The following is a 22,608-nucleotide window of genomic DNA, read 5'->3' as shown; positions in this document are numbered from 1 at the left end:
CTTTCTATTTTTTCCCTATTGTATCTTTATTGAGGTCTGGAAACTCCTTTGGGAAAATGTATTAGTAGATACAGAAAGCAATCGGTAATATGTAGAGTATGCAAATCAGTAGAGACGTTAGGAAACCAATGAAACCTGAGCATAGGAGTGAAAGGAAAGGCTTGCATCTCTTAAATGTTCTTCTGTTTGAAAGAAGATACAGCCTGGTGAGAGGAACTCTGGCTTATGAATTGAAAATACAGGCATAGCTGTGAGCTTTGACATCAGTTTGTGGTATGGCGTTGGACGCATCACCTCTCCACCCACACTGTAAACAGATCCATTAACAAGTCTCCTGAGCAAATGATTTCAAGACCAAGCCATGCACCATTCATGCTAAAACCAGCAATGTAAACCAGAAAGATATCCACACTTTTTCATCCACTTGGAGCATTTCTCTCAGATCCCTAAAGCCCTATTCTTAGAAAACAAGGAGAAAAGGAAGGTAAATATTCCTGACTTATCATTAAACCTAAACCTCCCAGAATTACCATCATCCATGGGAACATTTCATGCTTTTGGCTTTACTCTTTCACTAAACTACCTCTGGAGGGCCAACCCTGTCAAAAAGCATGGAGAAGAATTATGTTACATCAAGATTTATGTGCATAGCCAAAGCTGAACTGAATCCCTGGGAATGGAAAGCAGAGAGCTGTAAATGTCAGGATTAGAAACTAGGGCGAGATAGTGGCTGGCTTGTAGTAGCTGGCGAACTGTTTAGTTCTTCTTGACATTCTTGTGTCACCAAGCCTTTAATCATGAATTTCATAGGTTAATTGTATATGGCACGAAGATTTTTTCCTAACTACTTAACATACATTGCTTTGCAGTTATATCACATCCCCAACTTCTTTGGCTACAAGAGAAGATAAAGAAAGGCCAATATTGGCTTCTTTATACCACCTATTATTTTATACCATTTAGTATTTTACTCTTCCCACATGTCCCCTTTTCTTTGTTTTGAAAGGCAATCCTAAGTTTTTCAGCTTTGCAATGAGAGACAATCCTTCACTGAGCATTGTTACAGACTCTGTCATGGTTGATGTCCATAACAGCCTTTTAAGATACAATAAGGAGGGATGAGAACAACGTTGCAGGTAGACATTACATCACCAACTATTTACAACTCTATTATAATGATCTAACTATGCTCCTCTGTGTTGCTCTTTAGGTATCGCATCATTCCTCTGTTTTCTCAAAAATATCACCACCAGTTAACAGAAATTTTCCTCATGGACGTTTCACCCAGTTGCGATTTCTTTTCCCATCTTCATGTTAAATGAAGAAAAAAAATGCTTTTCCAAGAAAAGTGCATCTCCAGGCCAGGCACGCAGAGGTCTCAGCCACGGGATATCACAGTTCAGGGAGCAATGGCACCTAGCCTCCTCCTGCCACCTCTGGCAGGGGCTTCCCACTCCACTACCGCTGAGTGTCCACCCCAGTAGCACTGGCCAGGAACAGCAATGGGTGGCATGGGGGCAGGAAAAGGGGTGGGTGACATGGAATCAGGATTAGCGGTGGGTAGCACAGGGTAGGTGACATGGGGCAGGAATAGGGGTGGGTGGCATTGGGGTCAGGAACAGGGATGCATGCCATGGGGGTCAGGAACGGGGATGGGTGACATTTGGATCAGGAACAGGGATGGTGGCACGGGGCAGGAATAGGGGTGGGTGACATTGGGATCAGGAACAGGGATGGGTGACATGGGGGCAGGATGAGGGGAAGGTAACATGGGTCAGGAACAGGGGTGGGTGGCATCGGGGCAGGAATAGGGATGATTGACACCAGGGCCGGGAACAGGAATGGGTGGCACTGGGGTCAGGAACAGGGATGAGTGGCATGGGGCAGGAACACAGATGGGGGACACGGGAGTCAGGAACAGGGATGGGTGACATGAGGACAGGATTAGTGGCGGGTGGCAAAGGGGCAGGAACAGGGCTGGGTGACACCAGGGTCAGAAACAGGGGTGGGTGACATGGGTCAGGAAGAGTGATGGGTGACATGGGGGCAGGATGGGCGGAGGGTAACACGGGTCAGGAACACGGATGGGTGGCATGAAGGCAGGAACGTGGAATGGGTGGCATTGGGGTGAAGCACAGGAATGGGTGACACGAGGGTCAGGATCAGGGGTGGGTGACATTGGGATCAGGCTCATAGCCCACCTCGCCTCACCCCACCGCGCCCCGTCAGGACTTGGGGGGCCCGCTGGCACCATTCCCACAGCACCTTTTGCAGAAACACCCCTTTACAGCCCATTAACACTACGAACCCCACCACACACCCAGGTCCCCAAGGGCAGCGCTGCCCCTTTAAGAGCGAGGACCCGCCCCCGCCCTCCCAGGGGAGGCCCCGCCCACCGATGACATCACCCCTGCCCTCCCATTGGCTCCCCGTCCCCTCTTAGCCCCGCCCATGTAGCCCCTCCCCCTCGCCCCGTTCTCTTCCCCAGGTGCTCGCCGCCCATTGGCTGCCCGGGCTGGCGCTCACCCGCTCCCCCGCTCGCTGGTTGGCGGGGCGCGGCGCGTGCCGGGGTGGGGGGCGGGCGCTTCCGCGGTGGCGCCGGGCGGCGGCGGCGGCGGCGAGGCCGGTGGGTGGGGGGGGCGTGCGAGGCTGGACGTGTTCTGGGCGGTGTCGGCGGCTCCGCCGAGGGAACGGGCGAGGTCGGGGCGAGATGGAGCCGTGAGCGGGTGAGTCGGGAGCTGCGGGATGGGCTCTGCGCTCCGCGGGAATAGAAGGAAGGAAGGGAGGGGAGGGGAGAGGAGAGGAAGGGAAGGGGGGGCGGTGCAGTGCGCACCCCTCGGTGTCGCCCCCACTGTGTTCCCTCGGACCCGTCCCGCTCCCCCTTCGCCTTGGCAGGGGGTTTGTGCGGCTGCGATCCGGCCCCACCGCCCCGTCCAAGCACCGCATCGCCTGAAGCGGGGTTCGTGTAAAGCGGGGTTCGTTCATTTAACCATAGCTCGTCCGCGCGTCCGCGCTGTGGGTAGCGCTTAAGGTAACGAGGATGCGCGTTTAAGGTAATATCCCCGTGTCCCAGGTGTGTGTCCAGCGGAGAATGAGTCTCCCTCGCTGCGATCGTAAAATCTCGTATCGTGGAGGGCTTTAATTTCCTGTATTACATTCTAATTTCACATCTAGACATAAGGAGGGATTTCTTCACAATGAGGGTGGTGAGGCACTGGCACAGGTTGCCCAGGGAAGCTGTGGATGCCCCATCCCTGGAGGTGTTCAAGGCCAGGTTGGATGGGGCCTTGGGCAGCCTGGTCTGGTGGGAGGTGTCCCTGCCCATGGCAGGGGGGTTGGAACTGGATCATCTTGGAACAGGCTGCCCAGGGAGGTGGTTGAGTCGCCTTCCCTGGAGGTGTTTAAGGAACGGGTGGATGAAGTCCTGAGGGACATGGTTTAGGGAGTGCTAGGAATGGTTGGACTCGATGATCCAATGGGTCCTTTCCAACCTTGTGATTCTGTGATTCTGTGATCTTTAAGGTCCCGTCCAACCCAGACCATTCTATGATTCTGTGAATATAGTCCTGTGTGTGGTTATTCTCTCTAAGACAAGCGGGCTGAATAAGAGGTTTCAGGTTTGCTGCTGCTTATAGCACATACTTTCGTGTATCACACTTGTCCAGACAGTATTGGGGCCTCTGCTGTGAAACTGCATCTTAGCCTACCATTAGTAGATTTTGAAAGCATTAAAAATATTTCTGTTTCAGTCTGTAACTTCTTTGCTGGATTGTCAAAAGCAAAATGTGCTTTTTATTTCTTGGTAGGATTTGAAGACACAGGCTTGAATATTTGGAAAATATTATTAGTAGTTATTCTGGGCTGAATATGCCTATCCAACACTTCCCGTGTGTGCATTTTGAAAATTCAGTATGCGATTCTGTCTTTATTTTAAACTTGCGTTTGACATCGGGAATGGTGAGCCGTAGCATTACTGATTTACTGGAATTGTGTTTTCTAATTGTGTATTGGTTTTACTTTTGGGTAAATGTAAGGAACAAACTTTCAGCATAGATTTCAAAGTCTGTCTTGCTGCTTGCACAAAGCCCACCAGCAGGCTTTTGTAAAGACACTGTTAAAATCCACCCTGTGGAACTGCTGGAAGTGCAATGCCTTTAGGTCTTCATAAGTATTTCTAAAAATACTTTATTCATTTCTGAATATGAAATGAGAGGGACACCCATTTGTTCCCATTTGCTGCAGTGATTAAGTAAGTGATCTAATAGTTGTGATTAAATAGAATCTAATAATAGATTTTGAAATAAGTGTGTGATCCAAAGCTGAGTATGAACTCCTTTTCTGTTCTTGAGATTCATGCTTTATTCTGAAAGGAGAAAGATACTCAGGACTGAAAGCAAACGCCATAAGCTTTTCGCTTATACTCTTAATTACCAGCTATTAATATATTGAGTACGTTTCAGTCTTTCCTTACTTATAATTTACATAGCAGATTTTATTTAAGGACAAGAGTGAAATATTGCTAGTTATAGCTTCTTGATATATTATTCTGTACAAAATGCAAGTAGAGCTGTGATTGCTGGTTCCAACAGTTACTGAAGTAGCTTTCGTTTCTGTTCAATTAAGGCCATCCACTCTAACATCATGTGGGACCCGCAAATCTTCGAGTAATAAGATCACGAAATAAAATGCAAAGAGGGTCAGTAAAGACATTTTGACATAGGGCTAAAAGAATATGGGTTGAACAAAAGCAGTCTTCAAGTTTTCTGCTCCTTGAATATGAAATAATAGGAAACTCTTGGTTTTGAAGAAAAAGTGCTTGCTTCTTTTTTGATAACTCTGGCTTCTGCTAGCATGGTAAAGCCTCAGCATTTTCCATAGACCCTTTTGTCCTTGAACCTTCAGGTGAAATATGCATTCAGGTAATCAAAATACCCCTTGATATACTAATAATACTAATACTACTAATAAAGCCCTACTGGATTTCTTTCACTGTTGAGCCTGGATTACATTACTGTGTGGTATTTGGTGGGAGAAAAGGGCAGCTGTTCTAGATATTGGGGTGAATCAGAGTAAAAACAGTTTGGAAGCAGATAATCTCCTGATAACATTTTGACATCTGAAGAATTTAAGTGTTACACTCATTTGGAATGTGCGAGGTGTCTCCGTATATGCATTTTACCTCAAAAGCACAATTTATACTAATTCTAAAAGTCTTCTGTTTTCAATCTCTATACTCAGCTGTCCTTCCTGTGTTGTGGATGATATAATTGGACTGTCTCAATGTCTGTTTACTTAATGATAACTCAGTACCATGAGTAAGACCCCTTTTGAAGAGTACAGTTGATTTCCTCTTTGTAAAAAGAGGTAAGAATTAGTAGATCTTACAGTTACACAATGCTCTTCCTTTGAAGGCTTTTTTTTTTTTTTTTTTTTTTATATCAACCGTGCCCTGAGGGTCAATGTCTTTTCCTGAGAAACTGTTGAAGAGGAAGCAGAAAAAGCGACTATTCAGCGGTCTGAAACCGTCAAAACACCTACTCTGAGAAAGCCAAATCTGATTATTTCCTGCTGGACACATCGCTGAACTGAGACTGAAAACAGAGGATGTGGTTACATAGACATTTCTTTTAGTGGCAGGGCAGTCTTCAACAGCATGTATTCCCATCTGCCTTTTTTTTTTCCCCTCTCCATTGTGTGCTGTCACCTCACTAGTGATGGTACGTCTGTGAGGCTGCATGCTGAGCCACGTTAGAGACTCAATTTTTAATCTATGCGTATTATATTCCTTTCCCCTTTGACCCCCAGAATATGAGGTGAGAGAGGCCTGAAGAAATGCATACCTAGAGCGGAGAGCAGGGAGCACAGCAGTGGATTAATAAGAGCTACAGCTAAAGGGGGCATTTTTAGAACCATAGTTTAAAACTCTTCCTGTGATTCTTCTTTTATATGTGTGCGTGTCAAATGGATGAGTTTGTGTGAATTCAGAAACTCATTCCTTTGTCAAATACTCTGTTCAGCCCTGCAGGGGCATTGTGTGTGGTTAATGTGTATATTTTACCTTCCCTCTTTTGAGTGCTTTATGGAGTGCAAACACTGTTAAGTGGCTTCTTCCAGGGAAATGAACGGCATTGGAGTGAGGACAGTTTACATTACCAGGCTTAGGTATGCTGTGGTGGTCAGTCGCTGCCTTGAGATTTTTATATGTAGGTTGTCCTTGTGGAGGGCAAATGGTGCCTGCAGCTTAGACAGGAATCTGCCATCGATGCGATACTGTGTTTTCAGATTTTAAGGAACAATGCCAGTATCTCACTTTCTTTGATCTTTTTCTATTTCTGATACCAGACACTTATTTTCCACACAGGTAGATTTTAGAATCTGGCACCAAGCGAGGTACTGTAGTTAGAGTAAATTAAAACATTAGCTTAAGTTGGTTTATATTTCAGAAATTGAAGTAATGAATTTAGTTTGTGCAGCATTCCTTTCCCCTTCCCTCCTCCATCTTCTCGTGTGTATGCAGCATCATTATTCTTGGGTGAAGTATTTTAGATTTAGGCACACAGCCACATTGATAACATCTCTGTAAGGAGGTGAAATTTAACACACAATCACGAGTCTTTTTAAATCTTGAAAGCTAAAGGCTGAGCTTTTAATTGGGGATTTTCTTTTGCACCCTAACCTCATGCCATCCGTCTGCTTTTGCTCTCCTGCCACAAACTAACATGTCGACTACTTCTACTTATCCTTCTTAATTAACTTGTGCTCCCTATTTCAGCTTGTTTTGGCCCTGCTGATCCAGAAAAGCAGGGTTTTTGTGGAGCACAGCAGAAGCGTGGTAGCTCCTGTTGCATGCACCAGCATGCTGTGTGTTAGCAGCTGATCATTGGGGGCTGCCTTTGTGGTGCTGAAATAAAAATCTTCTCCTGGTCACGGTCAGGAGCTGCTGCTGCTGCTGTTGTCTCTGCTTGCTATGGGTGCATTTTTAAGTGCGTACATATGACAATGCGGGAGCCTCTGACACAAAGCAATGCAGAAAATTCCCTATTTTGCGATCTTCCAGTGAGGCAAATAAACGTGCTGACTGCACATCATCTTCAGACTGCCTTCATGTTAGGAGACTGAAATGATGCATCTAGTTTTGTGAAATTCATTTTGTTTTGGGGCAGGATTCTATGTCACTTACTGTTTCAACCTCAAATTCATGCTTCTTGTAATGTATGGCAATTACGACTACTTCTAGCGACACTAGAGAGGGGGTGCATATATACTGTGATTCCTTGAGTTTCTACCCTTTCTGTGGTTTAGTAGAGATACAGGGGATGTGTCTTCACTGCACGATTAATCCATACGGGTGACACCCTGTTTAGGCTTACTCAAATGAGATCATCCTTTACGTGCGGCCATACCCATGTTATGATGAACTCATCCTTTCTGCAACTGTTTGTGTGTGAAAGTACAGCTCTGAGCAAAGATGAGGCAGGATTCACTTTCTGTCAGTTATGGGGAAACTTTTTCTCCTCCAGGAGAAGACTTTTGGAAAAGTACTAAAGACTCGAACAAATTTTTTTTTTTAATTATTTTTGCCCTCTCTTCTGATTCTTTATAGCACTGTAAGAAGTTTCCCAACATAATGTGTTTACAGTCTGCGTTGTAACTTAATTTCTATTTATAGAATCATAGAATTCTTTGGGTTGGAAGAGGCCTTAAAGATCATATCGTTCTAATGCCCCTGCTGTAAGCAGGAACACCTTCCACTGGATCAGATTGCTCGAAGACTCCATTGTGTAAGATGGACCCAAACCTGGGTGAGGGGTTTCTCTGAGTGATCAATAGGGCCAAGTTAATGTTAGCCCTAACATAATTGCATCTCTAAACTTGCTCTCATATGTGCTCTCAGGCATGCTTTACAGGAACAGATCACTTGGAGTCTGCATCTTTCCAAAGCATTCATCTGAGAGGCTGTGTGGCTGTTAGAAAGACAGGATATGAATTCTGCTTTGCCGTGTTCAGATCAAACTTGCAAACTGTGCCAGTGAGTTTCTGTGTTGTTCAGACGTGCTCAAACTCCGAGTCACCAGTGAAGGCAATAAGCCACTGAAATCACTGGAATAGCAGCCATTTGGCTTGAACATGTAAACACTGACATATAAACATTTCCATTGGATGGAGAAGTTTATCAGCAAGATGAGACTCCTGCATTTCTTAGAGATGACACTATTTTTTCTTCAGAAAGTCTGAGATGGTATAATTTTGCCTGCATTGAGTATGTAGCAAGAGGAAAAAGGAGGGTTGGAGGAATGTTTTAATTGTGCTGTAAGCAAAGAACAACAAAAGCAGTTTGACTGTGGAATTTTGCCAGAAAATGTTTCAGTTATCAGATTAATCTCTGCTCACTTGCTGCAATATAGAAGGAGCAGTAAAGAGCTTGTCTTTCATTACAGTTGTAAGGCTGTTCTGCTAAATTTTGGTGAAGTCTGACTTGTTATTTTGAAGGTGGGGTGTGTCTGTGTTTTCTGTTGTGTCTTCAAGATGAATTGAAATTCCATGAGATGGCTAAATAAGGATAATGATAGAGATCCATTATACCTGCAACGTCTCTTAGCTTGATGGCACACGTATTGGAAAGAGAGTTGATGACCGTCCCTCTTCTGTAAAAGACTACAGGTGCCCTGTACTGGATGCTAAGGACAGGTAGACCAAGAGCTCAATGTTGGAGCTGTCTTAACTCGCATGAGCCTCAGGAGAACATGGATTTTAAATGCTGGAAATGAAATGCAGCAGCATGATGATTGTCCATCTTTATCGGTGCTGTTGCAATCTTAAATTGGAGGAGAATGTCCAATGAACTAAGATTAATGGAAGTTAGAGATTGCCCAGAAGAGGTAATCTAATGTGATGTGTCTCTAAGTTCTCTGCACTTTCATGAGTGAAAAGTGGTTTCAGGGGTACCTGTGTCTCAAAAACCCAATCCAACAAACACTAAAATAAAAAAAAATCCCACTTAAAAGAAAAGATGCCAAAAACGTGTATTGAAGCAGAGATTTGACAAATGGATCTGTTTTGCTCACTTATAATTTTTGGTTTAAAAATATAGCACCATCACAAGCCGACATTCAATACCTAAATTTTGATATTATGTGCTTAATGCTTTCAGAAGAATGCTCCAGCAGTTATTTTATCAGATTATATAACAAGACACGTTGTTTTTCAGATAGGAATATCAAACTCTTAACAGTGGTCAATTGTTTACTGTCTTTGTGAAAGACTTTCCTTGACTTCTTGAGGCCTTTTTGCCTCACCTTTTAGGAAATCTAGGATCTGCAATTCCATAAAGAGAACGTTTTAAGTATATGCTTGGCTTTGTAGCCTTTACTTATGTTTGACTAGCGAAGCTGGTGAAGGATCTGGAGAATGAGTCTTATGAGGAGCAGCTGAGGAACTGGGATTGTTTAGGCTGGAGAAGAGAATGCTGAGGGGAGACCTTATCGCTTTCTACAGCTGCCTGAAAGGAGGTTGTAGCAAGGTGGGTGTGGGTGTTGGTCTCGTCTCCCAAGTAACAAGTGATAGGGCGAGAGGAAATGGCCTTAAGTTGTGCCAGGAGAGGTTTGGATTGGATTGGATATCAGGAAAAGTTTCTTCACTGGAAGGGTTCTCAGTCACTGGCACGGGCTGTCCAGGGAAGTGGTTGAGTCACTATCTGTGGAGATGTTTAAAAGATGGGTAGACAAGGTGCTCACAGATGTGGTTTAGTAATGGACAGGTGCAGCTGGACTCAGTGATTTCAGAGGTCTTTTCCAACCAAATGATTCTATGATCTTATTTTAATTGCGGTTGTATCAGTTTGGCTGTTTTATTAAAAAAAAAAAAAAAAAAAGACTTGTTATGAGTTCCCGCACTAAATTAAGAGTTTAAGTGATTGTAAGTGATTCTAAATATTGACTAGATGACAAATACTGTAAGAGGTGGCAGAATGACTTCTTGATTCTGTGACAGAGCCACGGTTAATGTGTGCTGACACTTTATTCAAAGAAACACTGAAACAGCTCTGAAAGGGATTGTAAGGGAAACTTCTAAAGTAGTAGCGTCCTTACTTTTTTTTTTTTATTTGTATGAGTATTGTAACTCTCTCCTGCTGCAGGTTGTTAGTTGGAGGCTAGCTGACCAAGCAGATATGCAATTCGTTACGTATAGGTACTTATAAACGGCTTTGTTCTTTTGGTTTTTTTGGGATCAGGGAACTCTTCCAAACATTTTGGTATGCTGATGATCATAGAATCATAGAATAATTTGGGTTGGAAGGGACTTTAAAGATCATCCCATTCCAACTGCCCTACACCTTCCACTAGATCGGGTTGCTCAAAGCCTCATCCAGCCTGGCCTTGAACACCTCTGGGGATGGGGCATCCACAACGTCTCTGGGCAACCTGTTATCCAAGCTTCTAGTTGTGGTCAGCCTTTCTTCAAAGGGGCTGATCCATGTAATTGGTCTTACTGCCTCTAATATTAAAAAGTAATATACAGCTTATTCTAATTCACCTCCACCTCGCCTGTGTTAATACTTGTGTCCTAAGTCCATCTTGTTTGAAGTTTGTAGTTGGAGAGGTGTCTGGGTTTCTTTTATTTTCTCTTATTGACAGAATATCCTGACACTGCAGCTACAGTTCTGTGGGTTTGATGTCTAGGAAGCCCTAAAATCTGAAAAGCTCAGAGGAGGAAATGTAATGGAAACTTGTGTTAAAACTTTCATACCATGATTTCCAAGGTTTTTTTTCAAGTGGCTAATGAAGTAGGAGTGAAAGTATGGCAACCAGAAAGCAACTTCTGAGCCTTTTTATTGCCATTTGAGACAATAATCTTCCAGAACCACCAAAGTAATTATCTTCTAGGCAAGTGCTGCTGTGTGTGCCTATGAAAACTGGATTGCCAGAGAGAAATGGTGTATTACTTCAGTACATTTATGCGTTTTTAAGGTGTGTGAGCTGGTTCGATCTTCTCTGCTTCCAAAATGGGGTTCCTGTTGCAGTCATGACAAATCTCTGAAATGTACTTTTTTTGCCTTTCTTTGTTATTGTTTGGATGGATAACATGGTGTAATAGACTAGTCATAACAGTCTCCAGCTTCTACTACGCAATGTTTAAGAATGATTTCAGTACAAGAAGGGGAAGACTGAGTGTATAATTTGGTGAATATTCTGGCTTAGTAAATCTCAAACAACGGTTTCTTCAGAACTGGCGAAACAATAGTCCTAAAGTGAAAGTTCTGCTCCTCAAGTGGTGTGGCTATGTGTATGCAAGTGTGGTGGTCTTAAAGTATTTCTCTCCAACTGCTATTGTGTACACCAAGTGAATTAAAGATCATATGGAAAAAGGATTCATAAGAAAAGATTTTGCTCCTCGCTCTTAAAGGAGAAAATGGGCTGTGTATTTTTTTTTTTTTAAGATCTCCAAGTATTTGTGTCCTCTTTTCCCTTTCAGTGACTGAGGAGAGAGCTGCTGGTATGGAAGTGAGCTGGGTTTGTCCGTGGGAGCTGTGAGTAAGGTATGTATTGTGTTCTCTTTGTTGTCTTTAGTCTGTACCTTTTGTTTTTATGTGCTGAATTGAAATATGCTTATTCTCACTAAACACGGGGGATAGTAGTGTATTAGAAAAGGAATATTTTGAGTTTGTACTAGCATCTGGTGTGACAACTGTCCAGCAAGTGCTTTTTAGTGTAAGACTATAAATGGCACACTTGTGTCCTTTTCACTGCTGCCTGGCAATTGCTTAGGTTTCTCACAAGTTAGCTGGTTCCGTGTTGCAAACTTTTTTTCGGTCTTATTGATACTTGGCTCACTAGACTGATTTATTCAGGTTTATAAAGGCAGACAATTGTATCTGTACAGTAAAATTTAATGTCTGCAAAACTGTAACTGAGCTTACTGTGATAGGGTAGCACTCAAAAGAGAGCATGATGTATTCTGACATTATCTGTGATCCCAGGTTGAGTCTTGTGGTAAAGAACAGAAAAATGTTTTAATCTGTTCTAGTGCCAGAACGAAAGTCTTGGTTTAGATGTCCTTCTTGTGCTTACTCTTAGTATTGTTGCTTCAAAGAAAGAAGTAGTGAAGGTTGAATTAGGCATCCTTTGAATTGACAAAGAACAGCAGCAGTACTGATTCTGTCACTCTTCCGCCATCTTCTTTACCCACATTCATTTAGATTTACATGTTAAGGAGTACCTCTTGAGTATTTACTACTTCTGTTCAATAAACTGGTTACCTTAGACTAATCTGTAGTAATATTGATGTATGCTTCTCTCTGAATCACTGAAGAAAATTCTTTTCTGTTTTTCAGTAGTGGGGAAATCCAAGGGTGGAAAGTCAGCTCTTGTAGGGGAGAAAAAAGGAACAGAAGATCTGGTAAATCGGTCTCAATTGCTGGCCTTCCCACTGAAATGAATGTCATGCTGTGTAGCTGCATTAGGCAATGCCAAAAATTCAAAGAAATTTGGATTCCACACCCAATGTCCATTGGCGGGGTGGAGAGGCAAAGTCTATTCAGATTGGTTTAAGTTCTTTAGACAGTTTCATAGTGTCATGACTGAAGAATGTGACTGGGGTCAGAAAACTTCTTGCAGACTGTTTCAGGCTTTGGTTTTACACTGTACCAAGCATGAGGTAACTGAAAGCTGTCACTTTTCAGTGTGCCCTGCTCCTCTGGGTTTTTGTGAGGGATGACATGTAATGAACCCGTGGTTGCAGGCTTCAGATTACTAGCAGTAATGGGAAAACAAGCATGTTTCAAGGTGTAGCTTTCTGTCAGAACAAGCAGCTGAATTGACTTGCTCTGTGGCTGCACTGCCACCAGATTTGAAGCCAAGAAAGTGAGAATTTCCAGCTGAGGTGAGGTGATACAATACTGACCTAGACTCTCAATCACAGCCCATGGTCAGGCTGAATTAGATAAAATGTAAAACTGCTACCTCAGACACACAAAAGTAAAAAAAAAACCCTTACCATAAACTCCTTAAAATTCTCAGCTTCTGCAGTTGTGCCTGCTGCTTCGTGCTGACATGTACCCTTGTGCCAGGAACTGAACTGACTGAAATCTAACTACTTTACCTTTGGTTTATTTTCTTTTTTTCCCCCCCTTTAAAAATATATTTTCTTTAATTTTAGTCTAGATTGGTTTTCTGAGATATCTTTCCTTCCTTGCCCAAGTCACCACTTTGTTATGCCCTAGGTCATCCAGTTCTTGCCCAAAGTTCCAGTCTTCTGCATTTGGAAGTGCATTGTTTCTTGTGAGGTCTTATTTCTGCTCTGTCCTTTTCCAATGACTTTCTTATCCCCATCTGCCCTAAATCCACGTTCAACGTGAATTCCTTCATGTTTTCTCAGCCCCATAGTTTTTCTGCCATGAATTTGCAAGGCAAAGCTCACATCTGGCTGCACATAATCAGCATTCCCTTTTCTAGTTTGCTACAGGCTCCCTGCATCCACTGGTTGTTGGCATCCATTGCCGCGTACGTTTGCTGCTGGCTGAATCCATTGCTTCATCCTCTTGCCCCTGTGGGGTGGGGAGGAATGCTCTGCTTCCGACATGAAGGGGATTTTAAAAAATGCATCAGATAATGATTGCAAGGAAGTCAGAAAGTGGTGTAAAACAGGCAGTCCTGTTCTAAACACACTGTAGTTCATCATGCATTTCTTTGGCACCAGTGCAAGCTGAAACAGCTCGCTCCCTTTCACAGCTCCCTCTGTTTTGCTGGCATAGCTGTTTTTGTGGCCATGGTGAGCCGCTCTTGGGAACAGATCCTCCTGGAAAGACATTTTTTTTTTCAAGATTATTTTTCATCTGGTCCAGTACATGTCGTCTTCCCAAGATCTGTGTTAGCTTCACGATGAGGGAGAAATGAGAGTGGGAATGTGTAGCAGACTGCTGAAGCTGGCACTGCTGCTCGATGTTTAAGTGTGTTCTTTGACATTACAGTTAAGTTGATCTTTCGGTGAGCTGCTGTTTTGAAGGCTGGTCAAACCTCTACACAGCTGTGTGCTCCTGCTTCTTCCTTTGAATCAGAGCTAGCAATTGTGCAGTCACTGAGCTGACTGATCCTGTAGAAAATGGTGTCTAATCTTTTGCAGAGTTAATCGTCTGCTGATTCAGCTGACCTGAGTCACCCCGTGGGCGCACACTCATTAGATCAGACAAAAGGAAAGCAGCAGGAACCGGTAGCTCCGTAGCAGAAGGCTGGATTCCTCTTTCACTTATGAGCTATATCACAACCAAGGCCTAAAATATAGAAATGTACCCTTTGACACAAAAGGCCTGAACATCGCACCTTTTTTGCTCTGTTTTGTTCTTTGAACTTCAGTAGAAATTGCTATTTCTTCAGTAGCCATCATTTTTAGTCTCACAAACTAGATGATTAATTCAGCACGCTGAGAGGTATGATAGAATCATGTGTCTATAAAGTGCTTCACCAGTTTAAGGCTCTGCATCCTCTGGAATTAGAAAGATGTCATCCTCAATCATGCTTTGAACCTTAAATGGGGAGCTCATTGTTTCTGAGCAAGGATTGTTTATTATAAATATCACTGTGGATCTCAAAACTAGCTTTGGTATTATCAGTTCTTCTGTGTACCCAACATTCCATGGGCTTGAAAGCCACAAAGTTCCTTCAAATACATCTTGAATCATGAAAAATATTTCTTAAAAACCATCTGGAATGCTAAACTACATTTCTTCGCCTGCTATTTGTGGTTTTAAGAAATGGATGTTTGGTAATGATTTTTCAAGGTCTCTTAAAGACTTCCTATCACTGCTGGATTGAGTGAAACAAATGCCAGTGTCTTACGAAAGAAATACTTAGGGCTGGAGAAATATAGTTCTTGATGAGTGGTTGTTAAACTCACGTGTGAGGCTCTGTCTACAGCAGCAACTATGCAGTTGATTGCTTTGCACTAGATGTGTTCCTTGCATCTTTTCCCCCTGAAGTCCTAACATCTCTATGCGGCCATTGATGCCTTTTGTCTGATAACATTTATTGCCATTTTCTGGCTGGCCTGAGCGTGTTTTTTGATGCTTGTGACTGATAAATGTGCTGGAGGTGGTAGTAGAGAGGCTTCTGGTGATGGTTCAAAGATGTCCTGTCTTCCTGTAATGTCACTGGCACACTATACATACAGATTTGAATTCTTTAGATCTGACAGTAAGTTGTGCTCACCCATGTTTTACCAGCATCTTCGTTCACATGTGTTGCAATCTTTGCATTTTTAACAGGGGCTTTGTAGGGTAGTGGCCTGTGAACATGGTAAAAGATGGGCAGTTTACGCCTTCCAAGCATTGGTTCTCATCCAGAAATAATTTCGTTACTTTCTGACTGCTTTTGCCCCTCCCCCCCCCCCCCCCTTACTGTGGTAGTGAAGGAAGGTTCATTTTGCTGAAGGCAAGAGCGTGTGGAATATGTGTGCTAATAACATCTCATGATCTAAGAAGGTCTCTTTTAGTGGTCTGCATAGTTTGGATTCTTAACTTAAGGTGGTTCCTCAAGAACAAGCATTGTCTAGGTGTAGTCTTTGTGATGCTTGCCTTGTTGCTTACTGTTTTTTATGGGCAGTGTCACCAGTTTAGTTCTCAATTAACTGGAGAGGTAATTCTGCCAACAGTCATGTGCCTGGATCAAGCTGATTGATGAGAAACTACGTATTTTTTTTAACAGTCTTGGACGTCTTTGCATTGGTGACTTTTCTTTGCTATCCAAAGATAAAAGGAATCTTTCACTCTGACCATAATAGCTTCTCAAGCTAATGTGATGCTTTGGTTTCCATCTGTTGCAAACATTACTTCTCCTGGGTTATTCTTTTGATTTGTCAAGACCTGGGGAGCTTTAGTTGCCTTTGGGCATGTAATGGCATTGTCTTACTCCCTTCTCTCTCATTTCAAAGATTCATCCCCTCTAAGCCACTTTGCACCAAGATTGCCTGTTCTGACCTTGGCTGGCATAATCATTTAACAGAAGACTGCTCTTAAGTTTAAAATAAAAAACCTGTCTCCTCAAAATAGCCCAGCTGCACACACATGCTGTTGCTGTTAGGTGCTGGAGGTTGCTTAGCAATTCTTAAATTGGTAGGAAATTGCTATTACCCTGGCAACTCAGCCCCAAAATGCAAACATGGGAAAGCTGTTTATAGAGGTGTCCTTGCTTGATTTGGGAGTTGTGTGCCCTTTTTTTTTTCATGTGCCCCTCCAGTTTTCACTTACTTATTTTTAAATTAGTTTTGTTTTATATGTTTTACTCTGGTTGTTGAGGTTGCACGTCAGGGAAGGTGATACTTACAATGCATCTTATAATGGTTTGGGCCAGAAGAGGCCTTAAAGATCATCCAGTTCCAACCCCTTGCCAAGGGCAGGCACACCTCCCACCAGACCAGGCTGCCCAAGACCCCATCCAACTGGCCTTGAACACCTCCAGGGATGAGGCAGCCACAGCTTCCCTGGGAAACCTGTGCCAGTGCCTCACCAACCTCACAGGAAAACATTTCTTCCTAGTATGTAACCTCAGTCTCCCCTCTTTCAGTTTAAAATTGTCCCACCTCATCCTATCACTGCACTCCCTGATAAACAGCCCCTCCCAGCTTTCTTGTAGCCCCCTTTCAGCACTGAGAGGCTGCTAAGGTCTCCTGGGAGCCTTCTTTTCCCTCAGCTAAAGAAGCAAAGAAGCCGAACTCTCTCAGCCTGTCTTTGTATGGGAGATGCTCCATTCCTCTGATCATCTTCACGATCCTCCTCTGTTCTTTGGTTCATTTAAATACTGACTGTCAAGGTCTTGACTGCACCACGAGTATGTGAATATTGTCAAAATCAAGGGGAGTCTAAGGCACAGTGCCTGCATCCACGTCCAGCTGAATGTTGGGTAGATTAAAACGCATAATAACACCATAACACCATAAGGTTACATTGCTACCAGAAGTAGCCATCCTGATTTATTTTCTTTTTTTTTTTTAATTTTCTTGTGCCTCATTCTCCTGCCTGCTGGCCCAAGGTTTTGTGTGGCTGGGTGGCAAGCCAAATCAGGAACTGATGCAGATAAAAACTAGTAGTTTGTGTGTGTGTGTGTGTGGCCGGGTCAGATTTAACACAGGTCAGTTCCTTGGTCTGGTTCAGCCTGTGCTGGCCCACAAGAGGTGAGGAATGAGCAGGCTGGAGGGTTCCTTTTGTTGGCAATGCTAGTTTAGTGTCTAACCAGAGGATGTGGTCTTATGATACTGCTAAGTTGATCTAAACTAGCCCTTGCCAAAAGGGTAGATCTTGGATGCATGCCTTTGTTGCTTCCTTGTGCCAACATTGGTGCTTGTCTGACCTTATGATGAGATGATTAATGGAGCTAAAATGGCAGGAAACTAATCCTAATCCCTTCTCCCCCTCCCAGTTTTCTTTTCACTTAGCTCTGTGAACTGGCTTACTGTGGGTCAGACAGGTTTCAGTACTGCATGTGTCTGTCTGCTTTGAGCTATCCTTCAGGGTTTCTGGATGAGCAGCTTTGAGAAGTTTCTATGAATAATTTTGTCATATAGTAAATGCGAAGTATAATTTTTTCACCAAGGAGTAAGCTAATCACTTTTACTGTGATGTGGTGTTGGGATTCACCTAAAAAGCTACCATGTAGAAGTTGCAGAGCAATTTAGTCTTTGTAGTTTGTAGGTTTGATAAAGATAATATTTTCCCAAAAATTCTTGTCTGTGGTTCTTAATCTTATCACTTGCACGAAATTGACTCTGCTCTATTTGTCAATCTGAAACTGAAGTTTGTTAGATGCCCCCAGAAGTCAGAAAGGGATAAAGACTATTTATATTTTTAGGAGTAGTGTGTAGTGTTTCTTTTTAGCAGCTCCGTCTTCTCCCTACTGCTGTGGTCCATGCTTTTGTTGTTGAAACAGTGTTTTTGTGCTTTATAGCAACTTAATTCAAACACTCCTGGCTCCTGCGAGCTCACTGTTGTCCCTGCAATATGGTGACACAGCTGTGTGTGTGGCCGGCAGTGGACTAGATTGGAGAACTGATTAGCTGAAAACCAGCCTTTTTTTTTGTGGATAAGTTAGTTTCCCAGTTGAAGAAGGGGCAGCGTAGGGACAGAAACGAGCAGCTGGACAACAGAGGAATCAAGGGTTGCTTAAGCTGGTGTTGCTGTTGTAGAACATCTGTGGGATCACAGGCACTTGTGTTCCGAAAGCAGCTGGCCCAGGCCCAAAAGTAGAAAAATGCCATGGTAATAAACTTTTGTCTTGTTAGGCAAATAACAACAGATAGAAATCCTTGAGGGCACTCACCCTGGCACTCTTGTTGAGTGTAAGAAATTCTTGTTCTTAATTCTTGTCCGTCAGCTTTAGGATGACTCACTGAAAGATCATGATATGGTACATTTCTTTATGGGAAAGTTTCTAGTCTGTTAAGAAATGACAGGAAAACAAACATTTTAAATTTTTAATTAGGTTCTAAATATTAATGTATGTAACTAAATGATTGATCTTTCTCTACAATGACAGTTATAGGGTGGCATAACTGTCTGGGAAGTCTAAAACCAGCTTTACTGGTGGTTACCGAAAAGGATTCCGTGCCTTTCACAGGACTTCCAAATAATGCAGCATGGATGATTATAAATCCTCAAAGCATCTTCCAAATCCCTCTATGTCCTCATCAGACTTGTAACTGAAAACATTAAAATCAAACTTACCCAATTATAGCTTTTATTATAGTTTTGTGGACTGGCTGCATTTTTTTTTTTTTTTTTTTAGATGGGGATATGTTGCATGCTAAGACTTTACATCGTTCTGAAAATAAGTTCTCTTTACTTTAGATAGTGGCTGGATATTTGGATGGACTAGTGATTTAAGCAGGTTCTCTCCCCTGTGCTGTGTAGGCACAAGCGTTGGTGTAGCTACCTGGCAAACTGCACCAGAGTCCTGATTTAGCTGGAGTGTGAATCTGAAAACTAGCTTTAGACCTGGGTCAGTTTTCTCATTGGTTTATCAAGTATCACTGCTGATTCTTGTGCTGGCCTAAAATGGGAGTGGATGTGTAGGAAAGAGAAGGCATAATTTCTTAGTGCATTTAATGGTTCATCCCTGTTCAGTTTCATTTGAGCTACAACTCTACTCGGAGTAACAGAATTGTTGTCCAGGCTGTTTGAGATGCACAGTGACTTTTTGCATTATGTGGCAGTGTTCCCCTGTACTGGTGCCATTGTGGCACGTAGGGAGGAATCGATTCAGCTGAAAATAATGTAGGGAAAATTGCATTTCAGCTGAATCAGCTTTCTGATACGATTTGCAGTGTCTCTATTCAAGCAGCACTGCTGGCACAACACGGGACATAGTGGCAGAGCAAGAATGAACAACAAGCCAAAGTTTTCTTAGCTTTGATGTGGGGCAAACATCAAATGACATGCCAACTAAGATTAAGAAGGAGATACCTTCTGCCTGTGTCATCTTCTGCAAGAGTTCAGAAACCTACAGATCTAGGCACAATGCTAGTAATAATCCAGCCCCTGTGCTGAAGTTCCATTGGAAAATTTGCTGGAGAACTCTGGTTTATAATCCCAGCAACAATTAACACCACTTGGTATGGTGTTGCTCAGGGTTACAAAGTAAACTGGTGTGTGAGCATTGATCTCTTGCTTCGCTCTACATTATGACTGGCTAGGCTGGATGGCTTTTACTGTAGCTTGGTACTGTATAGTTTCAGTGGACTGACCAATGTGACTGTACCTAGATTAGGAAAACAGATTCTGTTTTGTGGCACTGTTCTCAAAATGGTGTTTGAAATAGGTGACCCATCCCTGGAAGTGTTCAAGCCCACACTGGAAGCGGCTTTGAGCAAGCTACTCTAGTGGAAGGTGCCCCTGCCCATGGCAGAGGGTTTGGAACTGGGTGATCTTTAAGGTCTCTTCTGATCCAAACTATTCTATGAAATGTGATTTCAGGTTACAAACTCCTGTTTAAAAGAAAATCCAACATTAAAGAAGTTCCTTAGTACATTGCTGTTTTCTTGGTTGAAGCAGATCTGACTTTGAGACGCATCAAGTGTTTTTTCCTCTCATGGGAAGGGAACTCTTCTGTTTTCTAGGATGGACTGAGGGGGCAAGGTTGAGTCTTCTAGCATTCCAGATCCTTGATGTGTGAGTGCTAGATGTCTGTCACCTGCTTGTGGATTCAGGCCAGGCTGCACTTGTCAGACCATGTGGGAGGACATAACCATCATGTGGTACCAGGCAGAATGTAATGTGTCCAGCACATCTCCTTCAATAAAGCAAATTGGCTTTGGCTTCTCTCAGAAGGTGACAGCAGCCGGACAGCCTCCTGACTGAACAATTACTCTTCCTTTTAGCCCCTTTCCACAGGCCTCCCACCCTACAGTGACAGGGCCTGAGAACAATTTAATTGGTAGTGATTTAACTCTTTCCAGACTTTGCAAGAATTGTTATGTCGTTATTCTAAGCCTGTGATTTCAGGATGTGTGTTGCCAGACTTTCTGTATATATTGTAAAGAGAAGAAGGGCACAAAATTATCTTTTTCTCTTTGCAGATTACTGTTACAATTTGCTCCCAGATGGATATAAGCCACGTTTGCTTTGTACAGAAAATATATAAAGGAAGGGGTAGGCATTTTCTAGCTGTGTTGTAACTGAAGTCAAAGCAAATACTTCATATGGCAGTAAAATTTGACTCAGTCTCATTTTTTTTTTTGTTATAACAAGTGCCAGTTTTGGTTGGTGGGTTTTGTTGCTTTCTTTTTTCCTCCACCCTTCTTTTCCTTGCTTCTCTTCAGATCATGACACAGGGTCTTGGGAATGAATGGATGTTATGGCATGTAGTCATTACCAGTAATCGTACTGCTGCCTTGAATATACACGGAATCAGTTTTTGAAACAAATGTCCTACCACTTCTAACTTTGTTCTGAGTATTACAGAGCAAACATTACTGATCAGCTGAAGTATAAAACTGAAATGGAAGTGGGGAAAAAGACTATTTGAGTGACTCTTATCAGCTATTAACGTGTTGAATATTGTCACACTCATTCAGGTTGGTGATGAGTGTTAAGTGGGGAATACTTAATAAAGACTTGTATTGTTAAAAACATTGCTCCAAGCTTATGCTTTCTTATTGATTTCTAGATGATTATCCTGATGCTTTTTTACTTTGCTTCTTTGAAGCTTGCTTTACCTGCATCTTTTTGAAGCTGAAGGTTAATGTCTGGAAATAGCTTTTGCTTGATAAATGACCACAGTGCAGCAGAGCTACGTAGTGGTAGTCCTCCGAGTTTAAACTAGTTGAAACAGCAGCATACTAAGAAGTAGGAGACTTCTGTCTTCAATAACCAAGACCAAATATGATTGCTCTTCTGTAATGTCCGTTACTGTTTAAATGTTGACACAATAACCATTGCACTGGAGAATTCCAGCTGGTTTGTTTCTGCTTGAATTACTGAACATAGAAGAATTTTAATTTTAACATAGCAGTGGCTTTATGTACTTGTTTAAAGAATTATAGAAATATCACGAAACATTTAAAAATTGCTTATTTCATTAAAGCCCTTTATACATTGCACATTTCAGTTAGTGTAGCCGAGTTTTTAGACAGGCAAGCTTTTTTTTTTGTTTACTTCAGGGGAAATATTTTTTTCATTCTTTTTCAATGAGAGTAAATGGGGAAGAAAGAATGGGGCAAGAGAATTATTTTTTGAAATGCAAATTATTTTATTTGAAAATTCTCATTTGTTTCACTTGGCTGTCCTTCCAGGCTTATTATGAAGGATCACTTCACCTGACTGAATTTCAAATTGATGGTTGTCCTGCTAAAACACTGCTGTTGGTTTAGAAGGGCAGTAATCAAGCGTTCAGCAAGGTTCTAAATAGGTTGACCTCACTGGAACAACTCAATCTGTCTCTTCTCAGCATTGGGTTACTAAAGTACCAGAAGTTGAGAATGTTCTTATACCTTTTAAGAAAATTATGATGATCGTTTCACTGGTAGTTTCTGTGCTGATGCTGTTGGAGGTTTATGCTAGTTTATAAACAACTCCCGACTTTAGCAAGTTTCATTCACAAGTTGGATTTGAATTGATGATGGTAACACAAACACTGTTGCTGAACAGTATGTTCCTCTAGAACAGACTCCATGATGAACTGGGCATATGGGTTAGGACTCTCACGTGAGATTTATTACCTTTTTATTTTTGGTTTGTCTTGCAGGTTGCCATCACGAAAGCCAAAGTGGATTTCTCCGGTGTGGTGTGCCTGCCCCCTTCCGTCATTGCTGGAAATGGGCTGGACGGAGGAGGGGCTGGCGAAAATGATGATGAGCCGGTGCTGGTGTCGCTTTCAGCGGCCCCCAGCCCTCAGAGCGAAGCTGTTGCCAATGAGCTGCAGGAGCTCTCCTTGCAGCCCGAGCTGACCCTCAGCCTCCATCATGGCCGAAACCCCAACCTCCCTCCACTCAGTGAAAGGAAGAATGGTAAGTGGTAGAGTGCACTCACGTCATATGTCCTGACCAAGGAAGTGCTGTTGTGGTGTCATGGCATGTGTTCTGATGGCAGGGCCACTTCTTATTACTCCTTAAGATGTTTTATTTGGATGG

At 42.7% G+C, this 22,608-nt stretch overlaps 1 long non-coding RNA gene across 1 annotated transcript; it reads left to right on the top strand.

Moving 5' to 3' along the window:
• The first annotated feature begins 2,589 nt into the window (after positions 1 to 2,589).
• On the top strand, positions 2,590 to 22,361 carry LOC128854401 (uncharacterized). The gene is made up of 3 exons (XR_008453475.1): positions 2,590 to 2,726; positions 11,473 to 11,536; positions 22,224 to 22,361. It is a non-coding gene; the product is annotated as an uncharacterized LOC128854401 (long non-coding RNA).
• The last annotated feature ends 247 nt before the right edge of the window (positions 22,362 to 22,608 follow it).

The sequence above is a fragment of the Cuculus canorus genome, chromosome 1, assembly GCF_017976375.1.
Source record: "Cuculus canorus isolate bCucCan1 chromosome 1, bCucCan1.pri, whole genome shotgun sequence".
Classification (NCBI taxonomy): Eukaryota; Metazoa; Chordata; class Aves; order Cuculiformes; family Cuculidae; genus Cuculus; species Cuculus canorus.
Note: the sequence above shows the minus strand (reverse complement) of the source record. Positions and strands in the feature narration are given on the sequence as shown.